Consider the following 24,423-nt stretch of genomic DNA (forward strand, 5'->3'; position numbering starts at 1 on the left):
ATTTTTTTAGCTGCAGTACTTTTTATAAAAGATACTCCCCTCATCACTTATTTGGTTTCTTTGAGGTACAATTTGTATAGGACAGACAAGACAAATGCTTAAGTCGTTTAATTAACAGTTATGACCATTTTCAAAATAATTAGTTTACTAACATCTTCTAAAGTTGACTGATGAGTTTTTAAAAAATAGTCATTCAATTCAATAATAGACTCTTCAATTTAAATATATTTAATGTGTTTAAGCCAATTTCAGTTTTTTTTTGTTTTTGTTTTTTTGAGACAGTTTCACTCTTGTTGCCCAGGCTAGAGCGCAGTGGTGCAATCTCGGCTCACTGCAGCCTCTGCCTCCTGGGTTTAAGCGATGCTCCTGCCTCAGCCTCCTGAGTAGCTGGGATTACAGGCGCCTGCCACCACACCTGGCTAATTTTGTATTTTTTTTTTTTTTTTTTTTTTTTTTGAGACAGAGTCTCGCTGTGTCTCCCAGGCTGGAGTGCAGTGGCGTGATCTCGGCTCACTGCAAGCTCCGCCTCCCGGGTTCACGCCATTCTCCCGCCTCAGCCTCCCAAGTAGCTGGGACTACAGGCGCCCGCCACCGTGCCCGGCTAATTTTTTGTATTTTTAGTAGAGACGGGGTTTCACCATGTTAGCCAGGATAGTCTCGATCTTCTCACCTCGTGATCCACCCGCCTCGGCCTCCCAAAGTGCTGGGATTACAGGCTTGAGCCACCGCGCCCGGCCTAATTTTGTATTTTTAGTAGAGATGGGGTTTCACCATGTCGGTCAGGCTGGTTTCAAACTCCCAACCTCAGGTGATCCACTTGTGTTGGGCCTCCCAAAATGCTGGGGTTACAGGCATGAGCCACTGCGCCTGGCCAATTTCAGTTTTATCCTTATTAATGTCTCATTGTCTCATCTTTGGCAAATGAACCTCTTCGAGTTGGCTCCTATGTCCTTTGGATGTGATCCTGTTAATCTTTGATAGCTTCCTTGTTTTCTGGTCTGACAAGATGATCGAAGATCATCTTTTACATTTTCATTTCTGAACATGGATCAGACATTGTCTCCCAAATCCTGGTTCCTTTTATGGGGAAATGATGTTTAGAGACCACAATCTGGGTGCAAGAGGTACTCATTTGCTTAGTGTGTTGGTCATTGCTTCTTGGAGTTTTCTATAGAAAATAAGGTATTTTTTTGTTTGTTTTTAAATAAAGTATATCCTAAATTCATGTCAGTATTTCCAATTCAACATTTGGACTGTAGGTTGGTCTGTCTTCCTTTTTTTTTGAGACGGAGTCTCACTCTGCCACCCAGGCTGTAGTGCAGTGGTATGATCATAGCTCACTGCAGTCTTGATCTTCCAGGCTTAAGTCATCTTCCCGCCTCAGCCTCCCCAGTAGCTGGAACTACAGCACACACCACCATGCCCAGCTAATTTTTGTTATTTTTAGTAGAGACAAGGTCTCACTATGTTGCCCAGGCTGGTCTTGAACTCCTGATCTCAAGTGGTCCTCTAGTCTTGGCCTCCTAAAGTTCTGAGATTACAGACATGAGCCACTGCACCCGGCCAGTAGGTTTTCCTTTAACCTCTTCAATCATATGGAAATATGCATTTTTCAAATTACAAAAGTAATATATACTCATTATAAGGAATTTAAATGATGTTAAGGTATAAAAGCCAGGCTAGTCAACATAGTGAGACCTGCATCTCTACAAAAAAAATTTTTTTTTTTTTTTTTTGAGACGGAGTCTCGCTCTGTCGCCCAGGCTGGAGTGCTGTGGCCGGATCTCAGCTCACTGCAAGCTCCGCCTCCCGGGTTCCCGCCATTCTCCTGCCTCAGCCTCCCGAGTAGCTGGGACTACAGGCGCCTGCCACCTCGCCCGGCTAGTTTTTTGTATTTTTTAGTAGAGACGGGGTTTCACCGTGTTAGCCAGGATGGTCTCGATCTCCTGACCTCGTGATCCGCCCGTCTCGGCCTCCCAAAGTGCTGGGATTACAGGCTTGAGCCACCGCGCCCGGCCTAAAAAAATTTTTAAATTACTTGAGTGTGCTGTGGCACATACCTGTAGTCCTAGCTGCTTGGGAGGCTGAGGTGGGAAGATTACTTGAGCCCAGGAGGTTGAGGTTACAGTGAGCTATGATCATGTCACTGTACTCTAGCTGGGGCAACAGAGTGAGACCCTGTCTTGTAAAAAAGAGAAAGAAAGGAAAAAAGTATATAATGTAAAAGATGAAAATTCTGACCCTACCCCAGAATCACTATTTAACCTACTTAACAATTCAAAGGTTTCATAGTGGATGGGTATCTTTGACTCATATTAATTATAGATAGCTTTTTAAAAAATTTTTATTTTTACATTTTACAAATAGAGATGGGGTCTCACTATGTTTTTCAAGCTGGTATTGAACTCCTGCGTTCAAGTGATCCTCCGGCCTCAACCTCAAAGTATGGGACTTACAGGTGTGAGCCAGCATGCCTGGCCTAGATACCTTGTTTTTTGTTTGTTTGTTTTGAGACAGAGTCTTGCTCTGTCGCCAGGCTGGAGTGCAGTCGCGCGATCTCGGCTTATTGCAACCTCCGTCTCCTGGGTTCAAGCGATTCTGTCTTAACCTCTTGAGTTGCTGGGACTACAGGTGCACGCCACCACACCCAGTTTTTTTTTTTTTTTTTTTTTTCTGTATTTTTAATAGAGAGAGATGGGGTTTCACCATGTTGGCCAGGATGGTCTCGATCTCTTGACCTCGTGATCTGCCCTCCTTGGCCTTCCAAAGTGCTGGGGTTATAGGCATGAGCCACCATGCCTGGCTAGATACCTTGTTTAGGTAGCACTGAACCTACAGTTAAAAATTAGGAATGGACTTTTTTTTTTTTTTTTTTTTTAAGTATATGTGCTGCCAAAGTAAGCACATGGGATGGATATTTTTTGAGACTAGAGAAAAAAATGGTATGAGAAGTTGTTCCTTATGTAAAATGAGAATTCTTATACATTTTTGGATTTACTTTTTGAATTGGTGTTACATTTATGTGGTTCAGAGTTTTAAGGATAGAAAAAAGTATGAAATGGAGTTTCCATCCTGCTTTTGTTTTTTTTTTTTGGAGACAGAGTCTCACTCTGTTGCCCAGGCAGGAGTGTAGTGGCATCATCTTGGCTCACTGCAGCCTCTGCCTCCTGGGCTCAGATGATCCTCCCTCCTCCCACCTCAGCCTCACAAGTTGAGCTGGGACTACAGGTGTGAGCCACCACACTCGACTAATTTTTGGTATTTTTAGAAGAGATGCGTTTTTGCCATGTTGCCCATGCTGGTCTCGAATTCCTGAGCTTAAGAAATCCACTTGCCCCTGTCTCCCAAAGTGCTGGAGTAACAGGTGTGAGCCACCATGCCAGACCCCATCTTGCTCTTCTTTTTTTTTGAGACTGAGTTTCGCTCTTGTCACCCATGCTGGAGTGCAATGGTATGATCTTAGCTCGCTACAACCTCCGCCTCCCAGGCTCAAGCCATTCTCCTGCCTCAGCCTCCCGAGTAGCTGAGACTACAGGTGTGCACCACCACGCCCAGCTAATTTTTGTGTTTTTAGTAGATACGGGGTTTCACAGTGTTGGCCAGGATGGTCTCGATCTCTTGACTTCGTGATCCGCCCACCTTGGCCTCCCAAAGTGCTGGGATTACAGGCATGAGCCACTGGCACCCAGCCAGTTATTTTGTATTTTTAGTAGAGACGAGGTTTCACCATGTTGGTCAGGCTGGTATCAAACTCCTAACTTAAGGTGATCCACCCGCCTCAGCCTCCCAAAGTGCTGGGATTATAGGTATGAGCTACCGTGCCCGGCCCCATCTTGCCTTTATACCCCCAAGCCGGTCGGTTCCTATACCTCTCTCCAGAGGCAACTATTATTACCAGTTTTTGTGCATCATGTGCATTGATAAGCATTAAAAAAGGCAAGTATGTATATGTATATTTTCCCCCATTTTACAAAAATGGTTCTGCATTTTTTTCATTTAGCAATGTAGCTTTTAAGTATTATACATCAAGAATTTCCTTATTTTTGGCTGGCTGCAGTGGCTTATGCCTGTAATCCCAGCATTTTGGGAGGCCGAGGCAGGTGGATCACTTGAGGCCAGTTTTTTTTTTTTTGGAGGCAGAGTCCTGCTCTGTCACCCAGACTGGAGGGCAGTGCTGTGATCTCAGCTCATTGCAGCCTCCGCCTCCCGGGTTGAAGTGATTCTCCTGCCTCAGCCTCCTGAGTAGCTGATATTACAAGTGCCTGCCACAACGCCTGGCTAATTTTTGTATTTTTAGTAGAGATGGGGTTTCACCATTTTGGCCAGGCTGGGAGGCCAGGAGTTTGAGACCAGCCTGGCCAACATGGTGAAACTCCAACTCTACTAAAAATACAAAAATTAGCTGGATGTGGTAGTGCATGCCTGTAATCTCAGCTGTTTGGGAGACTGAGGTATGAGAATTGCTTGAACCCAGGAGGTGGAGGTTGCAATGAGCTGAGATGACGTCAGTACGCTCCAGCCTGGGCAACAGAGTGAGACTCTTATCTCCAAAAAAATTTCCTTATTTTTGTTTATGCATGCAGAGTATTGTGGGATATGTATGCACTTTTTTTTTTTTTTTTTGAGACAGAGTCTTGCTCTCTTGCCCAGGCTGGAGTGTAGTGGTGGCATCTCAGCTCACTGTAACCTCTGCCTCTTGGATTCAGGAGATTCTCCTGCCTCAGTCTCCTGAGTAGCTGGGATTACAGGTGCCTGTCACCACGTCTGGCTAATTTTTGTATTTTTAGTAGAGACGGGGTTTCACCATGTTGGCCAGGATGGTCTCTAACTCCTGACCTCAAAAGATCCACCTGCCTCGGCCTCCCAAAGTGCTGGCATAACAAGTGTAAGCCACTGCATCTGGCTTGTGCATGCACTTTTTCTTTTATTTATTTTTTTTTGAGACAAGAGTCTTGCTTTGTTGCCTAGTCTAGAATGCAGCAGCTCGATCTCGGCTCACTGCAACCTCTACCTCCCAGGTCCAAGTGATTCTCCTGCCTCAGCCTCCCGAGTAGCTGGGACTACAGGTGCCTGCCACCACACCCAGCTAATTTTTGTGTTTTTAGTCGAGGTGGGGTTTCACCATGTTGGCCAGGCTGGTCTCGAACTCCTGACCCCAGATGATCCACCCACCTTGGCCTCCCAAAATTCTGGGATTATAGGCAGGAGCCACTGTGCCTGGCAGAATAGTCTTTAAGTATTGAGAAACTGTCAGGCTCATGATAGTGATTACATGTTTTTCAAAATTCTGATTTTCACTTGAGAGCTTGATTTTTATCATTGGTAATAAACCTATATTGTTCAAGGGTCAGCTGCATTCTTTGTTTATGATGTAAGTGGGTTCATCTGTCACAGCTTGCCTCTATTCCACATGGTTTTGGCTGGGCTCACTCATTTGTGGTCAGTTGGCATGTTAGCTAGGGGCTGGTTGGACCAGGATAGCCTCATTCACACATCTAGCATTGGGCTAAAGCTGTCCTCTAGGTTGGTATGGCCTCTTGCAGGCTGGTTTGGCTTCTTTGCATGATGGTTAGATTCCAAGAGGTTTTGAGTGGAAACTGAACGGCCTCTTGAGGCCTGGGTTCGGTGGTCGCAGTGTCATTCGTGCTGCACTCTGATGGTTAAAGCAAGTCACAAGGCCAGCTCAGATTAAGGGGTGGGGAAATGAACTGTACTTTTTTTTTTTTTTGAGATGAACTGCACTTCTTGATGGGAATTGCTACACATAACTGTGGCCATGTTAAACGTGGGCATAGTTCTTTATTGTTTCTCTTTTTCCCCTTCCCTTTCTCTCTTTCATTCTTTTACAATGAAATGGATGTTTTCTGCTTGTTTTTATTGCCCTGACTTGTCTTTCTTTTTGAAGTTCATGTTAGAACAAAGCTTACTTACTTAAATATTTCTGTGATTATTTGGTGTGCCTCGCGACTGATATTTTCGGGTCCCAGCTTGGCAACTATTTTTCAGATTACCGTAATAATACCAAACATCTGTTAATCCTGAAAAGCTATTGTTTCTTCCCCAGGTGATTTTGATCTCTTTGAAAAACTGGCAAATTGCTGAGGGTTAACACTCTGGCCCTTTTATGGGCTCTGTTTCCAGCCCTTTATGGCTTGTTAGTTATAGAGCGTTACTAATAGTCACCTGAAATATACATATATATTTTGTTGTTGCTAGTTGTTCCATGAAGTCAGAGAGGGAAAGGCTGTGTAGCAGGAGCAGGAGAAGGTATCTGGCTAGTAGTTGTCTTGAGTAGACAGTATTTTTATATGTGAAATAAACAAGATTATTTGGCAAGTCAGTGACTTGTCAGCCCATCAGGATGAATCAGCAGAAGTCCTAGGTGAGGTGAGAATGTCAGCACAGTGAGCCCCTTGCCCTGAGTTTATCAGGCATCTCATTAAGGTAGCTGTCACAGCTTCTATTTTAGAGAAGAGTAGAAGTCATTGTTCAAGATTTAGCTGACTTTAAAAACGATTTCGGAGGGGGAAGATCACTTTTTGTATAATGACACCATTGGAAGTGACATGTGGCTGTTTTTCAGATTATAATCATTTTGGTGTGCCCAAGTGTTAACAGTTGTTAGGATCTTTAAAACTTGTCTTCAGGTGACTAGAGGCTATTCTGCTTCTCCAAGTAAGTTTTATTAATTGTCTTGGGTCCTAGACAAGTTAACTGTAGTTTCTGATTTATCTATTGCCCAAACCTGTGATAATTTGATAGGAATAGGAACTAAGAGGTGGCATTTTATTGCAAAAGATGGATGTTGGCTGCTAAATACAGCTGATTAGAAGGCTAGGACAAAGTGTCTGTTTTTCTGGTGACAGGGTCATTATTAAAGCTATTTTATTTTATTTTATTTAGTTTAGTTTGGTTTAGTTTTTGAGATGGAGCCTTGCTCTGTTGCCCAGGCTGAAGTGCAGTGGCGTGATCTCAGCTCACTGCAACCTCCACCTCTCGGGTTCAAGCGATTCTGCTGCCTCAGCCTCCCGAGAAATTGGGACTACAGATGTGTGCCACCATGCCCAGCTAATTTTTATATTTTTAGTAGAGACAGTGTTTCACCATGCCAGCCAGGCTGGTCTCAAACTCCTGACTTTGTGATCCGCCCACCTCGGCCTCCCAAAGTGCTGGGATTACAAGTGTGAGCCACCATGCCTGGCCTAAAGGTTTATAGAACGCTTCTGTAGTCAGATGGCTGAGTTCAGCTCCTTTCCACTCCTGTGAAGTTATCTTTAAGACATTTGGAATCCTTCATAGAAGTCTTATCAGCAGTGATTCTCTTATAGATGTTTGCTACTTGGGTCAATTTAGTCTAAATGGTTCTAAACTGTGAAGTGCTCCTCAGTGCTATGCTGGTAGTCAGAGCTTTGACAATTGCTGCTGCCTCAGAAGATTGGATTTGGGCCCCACGGAGGCAGAGAACAGTTAACTGCCAGATATGACTGCCATCTTATTTTCCAAGTGTAAACTTTACCTTCAGAGAAAGGAAGAGAGGGCTGCAGGCGGATCACTTGAGGTCAGGAGTTTGAGACCAGCCTGACCGACATGGTGAAACTCCGTCGCTACTAAAAATACAAAAATTAGCCGGGCATGGTGGCGGGCACCTGTAATACCAGCTAACTGGGAGGTTGAGGCAGGAGAATGGCTTGAACCCGGGAGGCGGAGGTTGCAGTAAGCCGAGATCACGCCATTGCATTCCAGCCTGCATGACGGAGTAAGACTCCATCTCAAAAAAAAAAAAAAAAAGAGAGAGAATGCTCACTGCAAGCCCCGCCTCCCGGGTTCACACCATTCTCCTGCCTCAGCCTCCCGAGTAGCTGGGACTATGGGCGCACGCCACCCGGCTAATTTTTTTTGTATTTTTTCAGTAGAGACAGGGTTTCACCATGTTGGCCAGGATGGTCTCGATCTCCTGACCTCATGATCCCCCTGCCTCGGCCTCCCAAAGTGCTGGGATTACAAGTGTGAGCCACTGCGCCCAACGAGAGATTTCTGAGAATACAAGGCAGATTGTTAGAATGAAGAAAAGAACAATGTTTTGACAGTTTGGCCATTTTATTGGCTATACAAATAAGTTTTAAACACCTTAGGAAACCCAAGTTTACTTCAGAAGAAGTAACTTCTTAGCTTTGTAAATGCACCAAACAATTAGAAAACTGTTTCAGTGCTTATTATGTGTGAGACACTGTTTAGAATTGCAGGTACAGATATGAACAAGAACAATAAAAGATTTCTTTCTTTTTTTTTTTTTTTTTTTTGAGGCAGAGTCTCTCTCGCTCTTTCACCCAGGCTGGAGTGAAGTGGCGTGATCTTGGCTCACTACAACCTCTGCCCCTTTCCCCTGCCTACCCCCTGACCAGTTTCAAGCGATTTCCCTGCTTCAGCCTCCTGAGTAGCTGGAATTATAGGCGCCCATCACCATGCCTGGCTAATTTTTGTATTTTTAGTAGAGATGGGGTTTCACCATGTTGACCAGGCTGGTCTCAAACTCCTAACCTCGTGATTCGCCTGCGTCAGCCTCCCAAAGGGCTGGGATTATAGGTGTGAGCCACCATGCCCGGCCCACAGTATTTCAGTTTCAATTATGATATGATTACAATTAGGGCAAGAAAGTCAAAATTATGTTGCTCTTGATTCTATTCATCAGAGTTAGAGAGTGACCTCTTGGTGTGACAGAGTTCTTAGTGTGAACCCACTGTGCCCACTTAAAAATTAGATGTATCCGTGCATGGCTTGAGTGCCAATAGGGAAAGGAAACTAGTAAATATTTCGTATAGGGGAGAACAAGGTATTTCATGGGAAAAAGTTTACTACAGGAGTAGTGTTTTAGGACCAGCATTAGTGGTGAAAAGGGGAAGGGCAATATCCTCTGGTCATTCCTTCGCAACTTTAGTCAACTACTCCACATTCCTAATGTTAAAACCGTGATGTGCAGGGGCTATTAAAAAAAAAAAACTAGAACTTTTTCATAGAAACCTTTGTTAAGGTATTAAGAGGGCAGACTTTCATGATGTGGTATTTGTGGAACAGGGTTATAAAACAAAATGGTGAGTTAGGGATATTCTCACTTTAGTGTAGAACACAGTAGGGCTTGGGTGTTTTGAAGGCTTCCAAGGATATGACTGACTTGGGCATATAAAGGGTTCCAATGGTGGCCTCCTGAAATAGATTAAATAGACAGCCCTCAGGGTCTTGTAATAATAATAATAACTACTGCTTTTAGGGTGAAGAAATACTAAATTATATACTTGCAATGCTTACTTATATTCACAGAATAAAATTCTGCCTCTGGTCTCTTTTCACTTCTGTTTCTCATCTATTAAGAGAGAGCCTAGTTTTGCTTGCTCAGTTCCAGACTTTTTTTTTTTTGAAATGGAGTTTTGCTCTTGTTGCCCAGGCTGGAGTGCAATGGTGTGATCTCAGCTCACTGCAACTTCTGCCTCTTGGGTTCAAGCCATTCTCCTCCTTCAGCCTCCCAAGTACCTGAGATTACAGGTGCATGCCACCTTGCCCAGCTAATTTTTTGTATTTTTAGTAGAGATGGTGTTTCACCATATTGGCCAGGCTGGTGTCGAACTTCTGACCGTAGGTGATCCACCTGCCTTGGCCTCCCAAAGTAAAGTGCTGGGGTTACAGGTGTGAGACACCATGCCCAGCCTAGACTACTATTTTTTTTTTTGAGATGGAGTCTCACTGTGTCACCCAGCCTGGAGTGCAGTGGCACGATCTCAGTTCACTGCACCCTCCGCCTCCTGGATTCAAGCAATTCTCTGGCTCAGCCTCCTGAGTAGCTGCAATTACAGGCACCTGCCACCACACTCGGCTAATTTTTGTATTTTTTTTAGTAGAGACGGGGTTTCACCATCTTTGCCAGGCTGGTCTTGAACTCTTGAACTCCTGACCTCGTGATCCACCCGCCTCGGCCTCCCAAAGTGCTGGAATTACAGATGTGAGCCACCGTGCCTGGTCTAGACTACTCTTTTTAATGAGTAAAAAACAGCTGAAGAATTTCAGGGAGTAGACTGGGTGATTAATTTATGTTAGAAAGCGGTAGACAAGAACTGCTCATACAAAAAGGGGGTCGATGTGGACAGGAACAAAATACAGGGTTTTTTTTTTTATTGTGAATTGACAGTGGGAATGGATATAGAGGGTTAAGGGCAGGGGCAGTGTTAGGAGAAACATTGTGAGCCAAAGAAATTGGGAAAGATATTAACAGGTGCTGCTGTGGATTTTGAATTGAATCTAATATATTAAGGTTTAAAATTGCTTTTAACATGCTTTTTTTTGTTTTTTTCCCTGCCCCCCTGAGGTTAGACTTGTTTCTTATATGTGACGCCATTCCAGCACTGGACTCATGGAGGCTGAGCATTTATTCAGGTAATAATAGATAACATTTATGGATCACTTTCTATGTGCCAGGCAACAAATTAAGTGTTATATCTCTGTTCTCATTTAATCCTTACACAACTCCATGGTGTTGGAAGTATTATTGTACCCATTTAGTAGATGAAGAAATTGAGATGCAGAGTGTATCAAGAGTGAGTTCAGTGCTGGGCGCAGTGGCTCACACCTGTAATCCCAGCACTTTGGGAGGCTGAGGTGGATGGATCACCTTTTTTTTTTGAGATGGAGTTTCGCTGTTGTTACCCAGGCTGGAGTGCAGTGGCACCATCTCAACTCACCGCAACCTCCGCTCCCGGGTTCAAGCAATTCTCCCACCTCAGCTTCCCAAGTTGTTGGGATTACAGGCATGCACGCCCGGCTAATTTTGTATTTTTAGTAGAGGCAGGGTTTCTCCATGTTGGTCAGGCTGGTCTCGAACTCCTGACCTCAGGTGACCTGCTCGCCTCGGCCTCAAAAGTGCTGGGATTACAGGCGTGACCCACTGTGCCCAGCTCTAATTTTTTTTTTTTTTTTTTGAAATGGAGTCTTTCCCTGTGGCCCAGGCTGGACTGCAATGGCACGATCTCAGCTCACTGCAACTTCTGCCTCTCGAGTTCAAATGATTCTCCTGCCTCAGCCTCCCTAGTAGCTGGGATTACAGGCGCCTGCCACCGTGCCCAGCTAATTTTTTTTGTATTTTTAGTAGAGACGGGGTTTCACCATGTTGGCCAGGCTAGTCTCGAACTCCTGACCTTGTGATCCACCTGCCTCGGCCTCCCAAAGTGCTGGGATTATAGGCGTGAGCCACCGCGTCCAGCCTTATAATTTTTTATAAAGTAGATAAAACATTTTGAAATAGTTAAAATGTATTTGCATGAATATCCATATAAGATAAATATGTATAACTAGGGAATTCTTTCTTAAGAGGTGATTAATATAGATAACAGAAATCTCTTGATTTCTTTCTGCTTGAGATACTGTTCACAGGTATTTTCACCTTTAAGAAGCCTTATTAGAGTTTCTTATAGGACCTTTCTTGGTGCATTTAAATGCTTATATACAGATTACATTAATTGCAGTAGTATCATATCAGTTATTGAGTGGCCAGCCTTAATACATTTGTCCTATTTTTCTTTCTCTGTCTTTTTAAAAAAAGACCTTTATTGAAGTATAGTTGACATACAGTAAACTGCACATATTAAAAGTATGCATGCGCTTTCTCAGTTCACTCACTGCAACCTCCGCCTCCTGGGTTCAAGTGATTCTCCTGCCTCGGCTTCCCAAGTAGCTGGGACTACAAGTGCATGCCACCATGCCTGGCTAATTTTTGTATTTTCAGTAGAGATGGGGTTTCACCACGTTGGCCAGGGTGGTCTAGAACTCCTGAACTCGAGTGATCCGCCCACCTCAGCGACCCAAAGTGCTGGGATTACAGGCATGAGCCACCACTGCGCATGCTATGCCATTTCTTTTCTTTTCTTTTCTTTTTTTGAGACAGGCTCTTGCTCTGTCACCCAGGCTGGAGTATAGTGGCGTGATCTCAGCTCACTTTAACCTCCGCCTCCCAGATTCAAGTGATTTTTTTTTTTTTTTTGAGACAGAGTCTCACTTGTTGCCCAGGCTGGAGTGCAGTGGCGCGATCTCAGCTCACTGCAAGCACCGCCTCCCGGGTTCACGCCATTCTCCTGCCTCAGCCTCCCGAGTAGCTGGGACTACAGGCGCCCACCACCTCGCCAGGCTAGTTTTTTTTTGTATTTTTTAGTAGAGACGGGGTTTCACCTTGTTAGCTAGGATGGTCTCGATCTCTTGATCTTGTGATCCGCCCGCCTCGGCCTCCCAAAGTGCTGGGATTACAGGCGTGAGCCACCGCGCCCGGCTGATTTTTTGTATTTTTAGTAGAGATGGGATTTTTCCATGTTGGCCAGGCTGGTCTCAAACTCCTGACCTCAGGAGCCCACACTGGCCTCCCAAAGTGTTGGGATTACAGAGCCACCACACCCAGCCTAGAGTAGAGCCATTTCTTGTAGAGTAGGTCTGCTGGTGATGAATTATGTCTGTCTCTTTATCTGGGAATATCTTTTTCTCCTTTGTTTTTGAAGGATAGTTTTGCTGGATTTTGGGAATGCTTGGTTCACATTCTCTTAGCTTCCATGGTTTCTGATGAAAAATATGTGTTATCTTAAGGATCTCTTGTGTGATAAGACACTTTTGCTGCTTTCAAGATTCTCTTTGTCTTTGTTTTTTAACAGTTTGATTGTGTGTCTAGGTGTAGATTTCTGAGTTTTTCCTGGTTGGAATTTATTGAGCTTCCTGGATGTATAAATAATGATTTTCATCAAATTTGAGCTTTTGGCCATTATTTTGCTAAATATTATTCTTGCCCCTTTTTCTCCTCTCATAGGACTCCTAGTATGTATTTGTTAGTGTGCTTGATGGTGTCCCAAAGGTCTCTCAGACTTTGTTCATTTTTCTTCATTCTTTTTTCTTTTTGTTCCCCAAACTGGATGATCTTTATGTTGTTTTGTTTTATTTTATTTTGTTAGAGATGAGGTCTTGCTGTGTTGCCCAGGCTGGAGTACAGTAGCTATTCACAGGCATTATAAGTTCAAGTGTACTATAGGTTGGGCGTCCTGGCTTATGCCTATAATCCCAGCACTTTGGGAGGCCAAGGCAGGTAGATTACCTGAGGTCAGGAGTTTGAGACCAGTCTGGCCAATATGGCAAAACCCCATTTCTACCAGAAATTCAAAAATTAGCCAGGCATGTTGGTGGGTGTCTGTAATCTCAGCTACTGGGGAGGGTGAGGCAGGAGAATTGTTTGAACCTGGGAGGCGGAGGTTGTAGTGAGCCGAGAGAGCACCATTGCACTCCAGCCTGGGCGACAGAGCAAGACTCAGTCTGAAAAAAAAAGGCCAGGCATGGTGGCTCACACCTATAATCCCAGCACTTTGGGAGGCTGAGGCGGGCAGGTCACGAGGTCAGGAGATCGAGACCATCCTGGCTAACACGATGAAACCCTGTCTCTACTAAAAATACAAAAAATTAGCCGGGTGTGTTGGCGGGTGCCTGTAGTCCCAGCTACTCAGGAGGCTGAGGCAGGAGAAGGGTGTGAACCCGGGAGCCGGAGCTTGCAGTGAGCCGAGATCGTACCACTGCACTCCAGCCTGGGTGACAGAGTGAGACTCCAGCTCAAAAAAAAAAAAAAAAAAGTGTACTATAGACTTGAACTGCTGGGCTTCCAAAGTGTTGGGATTATAGACATGAGCTAACACTTGGTGTTAGTTTTTTGAGCTACTTCATTGTCTTTGGGCTTGAATAGCTTCCAGTGAGTTGGAAGTTGTGGTGAGCCGAGATTGCATCATTGCACTCCAGCCTGGGCAACAAGAGCGAAACTCCATCTCAAAAAAAAGAGAGAGAGGATTCTGTTGTCATCTTTATTTTTGTTCTTCTATATGTCAGGGTTCCCCAGTCCCTGGGCCATAGACCAGTACTGGTCCAAGAGGTGAGCGGGAGGCGAGTGAACCTTACCCCCTGAACTCAGCCTCCTGTCAGATCAGCGGTGGCATTAGTCTCAGAGGAGTGTGAACCCTATTGTGAACTATGCATGTGAGGGATCTAGGTTGCAGTCCTTAGGCAAATCTAATGCCTGATGATCTGAGGTAGAACAGTTTCATCCTGAAACCGTCGCCTTACTGTCCATGGAAAATTTGTCTTCCACAAAACTAGTCCCTGGTGCCAAAAAGGTTGGAGACCACTGTTACATGTATCCTTTTGCTCTGGCTGCTTTTAAGATTTTCCCTTAGCTGGGTGTGGTGGTTCATGAAGCCTGTAGTCTCAGCTACTTGGGAGGCCTGAGGTAGGAGGATCACTTGAGCATAGGAGTTTGAGGCTGTAGAACACAATGTTCATGCCTGTGAATAGCCATTGAGCTCCAGCCTGGGCAACACAGCGAGACGTCATCTCTTAAAAAGATAAAATAAAAGAGCCAGGCATGGTGGCTCACTCCTGTAATCCCAGCACTTTGAGAGGCCGAGGTGGGTGGATTACTTGAGGCCAGGAGTTCGAGACTGGCCTGGCCAACATGGCAAAACCCTCTCTCTACTAAAAATAAAAAGGTTAGCCAGGCGTGGTGGTGTGTGCCTGTGGTCCCAGCTACTAGGGAGGCTGAGGTATGAGAATCAGTTGAACCTGGGAGGTGGAGGTTACAGTGAGCCAAGATCGTATCACTACACTCCAGCCTGGGGAGACAGAGCAAGACCCTGTCTCAAAAAAAAAATATATGTGTGTGTGTGTGTGTGTATGTGTGTGTGTGTGTATATATATTCTGGTAATGATATGCCTTGGTGTGGTTCATTGCGCTTCTTAGATCTGTGTGTTTATAGTTATACTCCAGTTTGGAAACTTTTAAATTATTATTTCTTTAATTTTTTTTTCACTTTCTCTTCCTTGAAAAATGCATTGACAGATGTATTAGGTAGGCCTTTTTTTTTTTTTTTTTTGAGATGAAATCTCCCTCTGTCGCCCAGGCTGGAATGCAGTGACAGGATCCCAGCTCACTGCAGCCTCAACCTTCTGGGCTGAAGCAGTCCTCCCACCTCAGCCTCTCAAATAGCTGAGACTACACGTATACCAGGATAATTTATTAAAATAAAAAAAACATTTTTGTAGAGTTGGAGTCTTGCTTTATTGTCCAAACTGGCCTGCGACTCCTGGGCTCAAGCAGTCTTCCCACCTCGGCCTCCCAAAGTGGTGGGATTATGGCTATGAGCTGCAGTGCCCAGCTATGCATTTTATTTCAGTATTTATTTTTTCCTGTTTCTGTTTTGGGTAGTTCTATTGCTGTGTTCTCAAATTTTTTTTTTTTTTTTTTTTTTTGAGACGGAGTCTCGCTCTGTCGCCCAGGCTGGAGTGCAGTGGCGCGATCTCGGCTCACTGCAAGCTCTGCCTCCCGGGTTCACGCCATTCTCCTGCTTCAGCCTCCCAAGTAGCTGGGACTACAGGCGCCCACAACCGCGCCGGCTAATTTTTTGTATTTTTAGTAGAGACGGGGTTTCACCGTGGTCTCGATCTCCTGACCTTGTGATCCGCCCGCCTCGGCCTCCCAAAGTGCTGGGATTACAGGCGTGAGCCACCGCGCCCGGCTCAAATTTTTTTCCCCTGATTTTTTCTTCTGCAATTTCTAATCTGTTGTTAGTCCCATATAGTATATTTTTAATCTCAAACAATTCAAAGTTTTTGTTTTTGTTTTTACTTCTGCCTGACATGCTCACTTTTTTTTTTTTTTTTTTTTTGGACAGTTTTGTGCTTTTTGCCCAGGCTGGAGTGCAGTGGCTCGATCTCAGCTCACTGCAACCTCCACCTCCTGGGTTCACGCGATTCTCCTGCCTCGGCCTCCCAAGTTGCTGGGATTACAGGTGCCCACCACCACACCTGGCTAATTTTTTGTATTTTTAGTAGAGACAGGATTTCGCCGTGTTGGCCAGGCTGGTCTCAAACTCCTGACCTCAGGTATTCCACCCGCCTTGGCCTCCAACAGTGTTGGGATTACAGGCGTGAGCCACCAGTCCTGGCTGCTTAGTTTTTACTATAGCTCTTTGCACATGTGGAATATAGTTGTAATAACTTTCCAAGTGTCTTTATAAATGCTATAATTTGTATCATTTATCAGTCAGTCATTTTAACTTTTCATTGTGAAACGTATAGATTTATAGGAAGTTGTAAAAAGAGTATAGCAATATCCTATGATATCCTTTTACTCAGTGTCTTCCATTGGTAACATCACATAACTATAGTAGAATATTAAAGTTAGGAGGTAGCCATTGGTAAAATTTACAGAGTTTATTCACATTTGTCCAGTTTTACATGTACTTGTATTTGTGTATGCCAGTCTTTGAATTTCATAATGTGTGAGTTTGCCAGGCGCGGTGGCTCACGCTTGTAATCCCAGCACTTTGGGAGGCCGAGGCGGGCGGATCACAAGGTCAGGAGATCGAGACCACGGTGAAACCCCGTCTCTACTAAAAATACAAAAAAAATTAGCCGGGCGCGGTTGTGGGCGCCTGTAGTCCCAGCTACTCGGGAGGCTGAGGCAGGAGAATGGCGTGAACCCGGGAGGTGGAGCTTGCAGTGAGCCGAGATCGCGCCACTGCACTCCAGCCTGGGCGACAGAGCGAGACTCCGTCTCAAAAAAAAAAAAAAAAAAAAATAATGTGTGAGTTTGTGTATCCACCATCACTGTGAAGATGCAGAACAGTTCCATCCCTTCAAGGATCTTTCTTGTTGCCCTTTTATAACTACACCTTCTTCCCTCTACCCCATTCCCTGGAAACCACTAATATGTTCTCCATCTCTATAATATGGTTATTTCAAAAATATTACATAGATAGAATCCTACAGTATATACAGTTGGCTTTTCTTCTTTTTGAGATTGGCTTACCCCAACCCCTGCCCCATTTAGCTTAATTCTCTGGAGATTCATCAAAGTTGTTACATATATCAATAATTTGTTCCTTTTGATTGCTGAGTAGTGTTCCATGGTGTAGCTGTATGCGTTTGCTTAATCATTCAACTGTTGAAGGACTTCTGTGTTGGTTCCAATTTTTGTCTATTGCCTATAAAGCTACTATGAATATTCATGTACAGATTTTTGTATAATTATTAGTTTTTATTTGTGATAAATGCTTAAGAGTCTAATTGCTGGGGATATGGTAATTACATATTTCTTTTCTTTTTTTTCTTTTTTCTTTTTTTTTTTTTTTTTTTTGAGACTGAGTTTTATTCTTGTTGCCCAGGCTGGAGTGCAGTGGCACGATCTAGGCTCACTGCATCCTCTGCCTTCCGGGTTCAAGTGATTCTCCTGCCTTAGGCTCCTGAGTAGCTGGGATCACAGGCGACCACTACCCTACCTGGCTAATTTTCTGTATTTTTAGTAGAGACGGGGTTTCACCATGTTGGCCAGGCTGGTCTCAAACTGACCTCAGGTGATCCACCCGCCTCGCCTCCCAAAGTGCTGGGATTGCAGGCATGAGCCACCTCACCCAGCCTGGTAATTACATATTTCTTTATTTCTTTTTTTTTTTTAGACAGATTTCATTCTGTCATCAAGGCTGGAATGCAGCAGTGCGATCATGGCTCACTGCAACTCGAACTCCTGGGCTCAAGTGATCCTCTTGCCTCAGCCTCCCAAAGTGCTGGGACCACTGGTACATTCCTCCTTGCTTGGCTAATTGTTTTATTTTTTGTAAAGATGGGGTCTCACTGTGTTGCCAAGCTGGTCTCGAACTCCTGAGTTGTAGTGGTCTTCCTGTCTCAGCCTCCCAAAGTGCTGGGATTTCAGATGTGAGCCACTGCATTTGGCCTTAGTCCTATTTTCTTCACTCAGGGAGCATACTGGACTCTGCCCTTGTTCCCCCTAGACTCTCCTTCCCTGTTAAATTCCTTGGAAACACTGTTTAGGGATTAAGCCTGGATAATCACAGGACTTACCTGGTTTGTTTCCCATCTCCCAGGAATCACTATCCTTCACTGCCTGATGCCCAGTAACTTATATATTTTGTCTTTTTTTTTTTTTAGTTATTTCTCCTAGGAAGGTATTCTGATTCTTGTTACTCTGTTAGCCAGAAGTGGAATCCCCTCCTGCAACCTGTAAAGTTTTCATTAGCATTATTACACCTATTGTTACTGACTACTATCCAATAATTCCTTTCTTTCTCGAGTTCTTAAAAAGGGAATGGCAGCCAAATAGAGCTCAGACAAAAAAGATACTTCTGATGTTGTTCAGTGTCTCTTGAAGCCCACATAATTCCAGAAAATTGCAAATCAATCAGATACAGGCTTAGAGCTAGAAGTAGGTCAGCTACCATAGCACAAGATGATGGTGTGAAAATATTTTAGTGACAGCTTGTGCATGATAATATATCCTTTCTTGTTCAGGGTTCTTTTTGGATATAATGCTGAATTCTGGGTGTTATCATATGCTTTTTTTCTATTCTAATCTTTTTATTCTTTGTTAAAAAATATGGTCATGTTTATAAAATCACAGCTTCTACATTTAAAGGGTAGGTTGACCAATTAAAGCAGCCTTTCCAACCTAAGTGCATCTAGCTAGGTAATTCTCCTCTGAGCTTTATTATTTGTTTTAGAGCTTAGATCAGAGTTTGACAATGTAGTGTATATACTAAGATTTCTTAAAGATTTATCTGTGTATTCCACGGTGTGCTTATCAGCAAGACATGGTATTGCCACAGGCTATCAAACATTTGAAATATTCCTTTGCAGTTATTTTCTGGAATTAGGCCACTTTTCAGTAATTAGATGACTTTGAGCTCTTGGAGTCATATCCTAGAACCACCTTTGGAATAGAGCTGCCTCTGTGCTAGTCTTACCAGTAGAGTTTTATTTGTATTTCCAGTGTGCTGCTTCTGCTGATGAATCTGGGTATAGCTTTGTATATTAGTCAGCTGTTTTCAACATTGCCTATCATGGTGCCTTGCAAGTGGTTACTCAGTGGTTATTTGTTGCATGAACGAATGTCTCTTCATTGAGTCACTGCATCAGTCAATTCCCTCCTAACATTTCAGGGGATCTTTCCTTTTCTTTCCATCTCTATCCTTTTGGTTATTTTCTTTCTTGTTTGCATTTCCTCTGGAGGGTAAACCAAGAAGGCAAAGGAGATGAGCCCAAAACCATTCTGTTGTTTATTAGTAACCCTGATAAGAAAAAAGTATTATATGAAAAAGGATTGAAATATTTGGTGAAAATGAGATTTTGGAGTTAATGCTGGATTTCATTTTTTCATCCTATTTCTCCTGCCACTACTCGTTATGGATTCGGTTTTTGCTGTTTTTTCTTTTGTTCAGAGCCCTGACCATCTTTTTTTCTTTAATTTATAGCTTGTGATGTCCTCTTAGATTTTTTATTTTATTTATCATTTTTATAACTTTTTCCCCCTCCATATGGAAGCCTCTTCCATGTGGAGTCCTAATTCGGGAAAAGGAGTCAGGCTGGCGGGACCAACGGAAAACAAAAAGAGAAAGCAGATAAACTGTAAGTCTGCCTTCGTGGTCCAGGACACATAGCCCTCCTGCACAAATAACTCATAATCTTCCTGCACCCAGCTATCACCAGACCCTCAGCTGATAGAAAAATGCAAGTTAGCTTACTGCAGCCTTGGCATTGTCAGTACTGCACAAGGTGTTATCATTAACCCTCTTCAGCACATAGCACAAGCACCATCTTACAGAATCCCCAGCAAGCCTTTGTGTCTCCTGGCTGCCAGTTCTTCTCTTGCTGACTTGTCCTTTGCTTCCTTCCAACATACTTTCCTACTTTCTCTAATAAATAAATATGCCTTTCTTTACCTACAGCTGTCTTGGTAAATTCTTTTTATTACCTGCATGACACTGGCCTCAGATAGTTGCCACTCAAAATATTCCTTTTCTTTATCCCTTTAAATATTGGTGTGTCTTGGCCAGGTGCGGTGGCTCACGCCTGTAATCCTGGCACTTTGGGAGGCTGAGGTGGGCAAATCACCTGAGATAATGAATTAGAGGTCAGCCTGGCCAACATGGTGAAACCCCATCTCTACTAAAAATATAAAAAATTTTCGGTGGCAGACGCCTGTAATCCCAGTTACTCGGGAGGCTGAGGCAAGAGAATCACCTGAACCCAGGAGGCAGAGTTGCAGTAAGCTGGTATCGCGCCATTGCACTCCAGCCTGGGGGACAAGAGCGAGACTTTGCTTAAGAAAAAAAAAAAATTGGTGTGTCTTGAGGCCTCTGCTTCTCTTCTAGCCTTTTCTTTGGTTACTATGCCACTGTTCTCACTGTGTATTCTCCCTCTGTGACCCTGTTTAAAATCCAAGGTTTCAACTACTCTCAGTTTGGTGTTCTAGATTTCCAGTTCTACTGGTATAACTACCCATTGCACACTTTAATTTGTCTGCCCATGGGCATAACATATTTATTATGTATGAAACAGGACTTTCTCTTTCCAAACTGTTTCTTCTTCAGTATTCCTATTTCAGTGAGTAGAAATATTACCCACTTAGTGGTTCTCAAACTTTTTGGTATCAGAGCCCCTTAACACTCTCAAAAATGACTGAAGTATCCAGAGAGCTTTTGTCTTTGTGAGTTGTAACATTAAATATTAATTATTAGAAGTTAAAACTGAAAAAATTTAAAATATCTACTTAAAAAAGTATAAATTTACTGAAAGTGACAGTAAACCCATTGCATGTTAACATGAAAGTAAATTTTTATGAAAAATAATTTTTTACAAAACAGCAGCAACAAAATTTGGTGAGAAATGTAGCATTTTTTTCATTTTTGTAATTATTTTTAATGATGGTACTAATAGAAGACAGCTGGATTCTCATAACTGTATTTTCATTCAAATTAGTTACAATATTCCATTTCATATATCTTCTGGAAAATGCTACCATATACCCATGAGAGCATGACAGTGAAAAAGGCAAACAGGGTTTTACTACTACCCTGAAAATGGTTTTGATCATGTAGGTTCCATGAAAGTCTTGGGGATTCACAGGGGTTCCAGGCCACACTTTGAGAGCTGCTTTTCTGTCTAGTCCCCCAGGTGTCTTCTTAGATGTCTTCTCTCCCAGTCATCACACACATCTCATATGTTACTAAGTCTTTTTTTTTTTTTTTTGGAGATAGGATCTTGCTGTGTTGCCTAGGCTGGAGTGCAGGGCTCACTGCATCCTCGACCTTTCAGGATCAAGTGGTCCTCCCACCTCAACCTCCCGACCAGCTGGGACCACAGGTGTATGCCACCACATCCAGATAAAAGTCTTCAAGTTAGGCCAGGCGTGGTGGCTCACATCTGTAATCCCAGCACTTTGGGAGGCCAAGACAGATGAATCACGAGGTCAGGAGATCGAGACCATCCTGGCTAACATGGTGAAACCCCGTCTCTACTAAAAATACAAAAAATTAGCCAGGCATGGTGGCAGGCGCCTGTAGTTCCAGCTAGTCGAGAGTCTGAGGCAGGAGAATTGCATGAACCCAGGAGGCAGAGCTTGCAGTGAGCTGAGATTGCGCCACTGCACTCCAGCCTGGGCGATAGAGCAAGACTCCGTCTCAAAAAAAAAAAAAAAGTCTTAAAGTATTTATGTCCTCAGTGTATCTTAAGTCAGAGTCCCCTCATTCTACTCATTCTACAGGCAGAGTACTTTTCTTATTCTTGTTTTTTTTTTTTTTTGTTTGAGATGGAGTCTCACTTATTGCCCAGGCTACAGTGTAGTGGTGCAATCTCACGATCTTGGCTCACTGCAACCTCCACCTCCTGGGATCAAGCAGTTCTCTGCCTCAGCCTCCCGAGTAGCTGGAATTACAGGCGCCTGCCACCAGATCCAGCTAATTTTAGTATTTTTAGTAGAGACGGGGTTTCACCGCTTTGGCTAGGCTGGTCTTGAACTCCTGACCTCGTGATCCACCCGCCTCGGCCTCCCAAAGTGCTGGCATTACAGGCGTGAGCCACCACGCCTGGCATGGGCCAGAGTACTTTCACATTTTTTTCTGTCTAGTGTTCTTGTCTCCGTTTTTTTTTTTTCTAAGCCATTCACATTGTAGCAAAAGTAATCTTTCTAAAATAGAAATCTGATGATGTAACTCCTTTCCAAAAGTCCTTTATGAATTTCATACAGCTTTATTAGTATGTAAGACTTTTTATAATCCTGTTTCTACTAACCTCTCTAGATTCTTCTCAAGCCATTCATTTCTCCATGAGTACCTTTATGTTATAGCTTTCTTTATGCAATACTTGCAGCTCTGAGAAACATCATGGTGACCTGTACATCTGTATTAACAGTGTTGAGTTTGCACTGTTCTATGTACTTTACATACGTTATTTTTTTCTATAACCTTCCAAAAGAAGTACTCTTATTATTCTGTTTTATAGATGAGGAAACTGAGAGGATGATTGATCTCTCTAAACCTCTAAAATAATCTCAAGGAACATAGGTTTGTTTCCCTACTTTTCTATTTGGCTAAATATTACTTATCCTGGAGAATCAGGCTTAAATATTCCTTCCTTCTGAAGCCTTTTCAATGGTCTGATTTAGATACCTGCTCCCTCCATGGCTTACCTTGTGAGCAGCTTGAGCTAGCCCTTAACATGATACAGTTTTTACTTGTTTGTCAGGGAATTTTATTTCTTTGGAATAGGAATATTAGATTGCATCTAATATTTACTCCCTGAACAAATGTGCATATTGAGGTCCTTAAAATCTGATATCCCTCTGGACCTTCTTATTCTGTTCATTCTAAGCAAGCAGGACCCTCAGTTTAGGAGGAGCTGTAAAACATATATTATTATTATTATTATTGTTATTTTGTTTGTTTTTGAGATGGAGTCTCGCTCTGTCACCCAGGCTGGAGTGTAGTGGTGTGATCTCGGCTCACGCAACCTCCGCTTCCTGGGTTCAAGCGATTCTCCTGCCTTAGCTTCCTGAGTAGCTGGGATTACAGGCACCCACCATCATGCCCAGCCAATTTTTTTTTATTTTTTTATTTTTGTAGAGACGGGGTTTCACCATGTTGGCCAGGCTGGTCTTGAACTCCTGACCTCAGGTGATCCACCTGCCTCGGCCTCCCAAAGTGTTGGGATTATAGGCGTTAGCCACCTCACCTGGCCGGTCATGTTGTTATTAATTCTTCCAGATTTTACAAATTGTGATCCCAATGTATTAGTTTAAAGAAGACTTAATAATAACACAAAATAATAGCTAACCTTTATTTAGATAGGGTCTCGCTCCAGGTTGGAGTGCAGCGGCGTGACCACAGCTCACTGCAGCCTTGACCTCCTTGGCTCAAGCGATCCTCTCACCTCAGCCTTCCAAGTAGCTGGGACTACAGGCATGCACCACCACATTCGGCTAATAAATTTTTTTTTGGCTGGGCGCTGTGGCTCACGTCTATAATCCCAGAACTTTGGGAGGCCAAGGCAGGTGGATCACCTGAGGTCAGGAGTTCAAGACTAGCCTGGCCACCATGGTGAAACCCCGTCTTTACTAAAAATACAAAAATTAGCTGGGTCCTGTGGCGCATGCCTGTAATCCCAGCTATTCGGAGGCTGAGGCATGATAATTGCTTAAACTCGGGAGGCAAAGGTTGCAGTGAGAGGTTGCAGTCAGGCGAGATTGCGCCATTGCACTCCAGACTGGGCAACAAGAATGAAACTCCGTCTCAAAAATAAATAAATAAATAAAAATAATTTTATATTGTTAAAAAATTATTATTTATTTATTTAATTTTTGAGATGGAGTCTTGTTCTGTTGCCCAGGCTGGAGTGCAGTGGCGTGATCTCGGCTCACTGCAAGCTCCGCCTCCCAGGTTCAAGCCATTTTTCTGCCTCAGCCTCCTGAGTAGCGGGGACTACAGGTGCCTGCCACCACGCCCAGCTAATTTTTTATGTTTTTAGTAGAGATGGGGTTTCACCATGTTAGCCAGGATGGTCGATCTCCTGACCTCGTGATCTGCCCGCCTCAGCCTCCCACAGTGCTGGGATTACAGGTGTGAGCCACTGTGCTCGGCCCTTTTTTTTTTGTAGGCCGGGTGTGGTGGCTCACGCCTGTCATCCCAGCAGTTTGAGAGGCTGAGGCAGGCAGATTACTTGAGGTCAGGAGTTTGAGACCAGCCTGGCCAACATGGTAAAACCCTGTCTCTACTAAAAATACAAAAATTAGCTGGGCATGGTGGTGCATGCCTGTGATTCCGGGTGCTCAGGAGGCTGAGGCAGGAGAATTACTTGAAGCCAGGAGTCTGAGACCAGCCTGGACAACATAGTGAAACTTTACCAAAAAAAAAAAAAAAAAAAAAAAAAAAAAAAAAAAGCCAGATGTGTTGGTGTGTGCTTATAGCCCCAGGTATTTGGGAGACTGAGGTAGGAGGATCGCTTGAGCCTAGGAGGTTGAGGCTGCAATGAGCTACGATTGTGTCATTGCACTCTAGCCTGAACAATAGAGACCCTGCCTCC

The 24,423-nt window shown here is 43.6% G+C and overlaps 1 protein-coding gene across 27 annotated transcripts in view; it reads left to right on the top strand.

Annotated features, from left to right (window-relative positions):
• The window catches only part of LOC105474113 (R3H domain containing 2), a 183,781-nt gene that overhangs the window by 20,900 nt on the left and 138,458 nt on the right, over nt 1-24,423 (top strand). For 21 of the 27 annotated variants that reach the window (XM_071071565.1, XM_071071568.1, XM_071071570.1 and 18 more), the window contains one exon: nt 10,360-10,422. The exons of 2 other annotated variants lie outside the window; for them this stretch is intronic. The gene's annotated coding sequence lies outside the window, so the exon portion shown is untranslated. Of the gene's footprint in view, nt 1-9,911; nt 9,992-10,354; nt 10,423-24,423 lie in introns of those variants that run through there. 4 more of the 27 variants (XM_071071566.1, XM_024790477.2, XM_071071567.1 and 1 more) reach the window with 3 other exon arrangements.

Source organism: Macaca nemestrina, chromosome 10, assembly GCF_043159975.1.
Source record: "Macaca nemestrina isolate mMacNem1 chromosome 10, mMacNem.hap1, whole genome shotgun sequence".
NCBI lineage: Eukaryota > Metazoa > Chordata > Mammalia > Primates > Cercopithecidae > Macaca > Macaca nemestrina.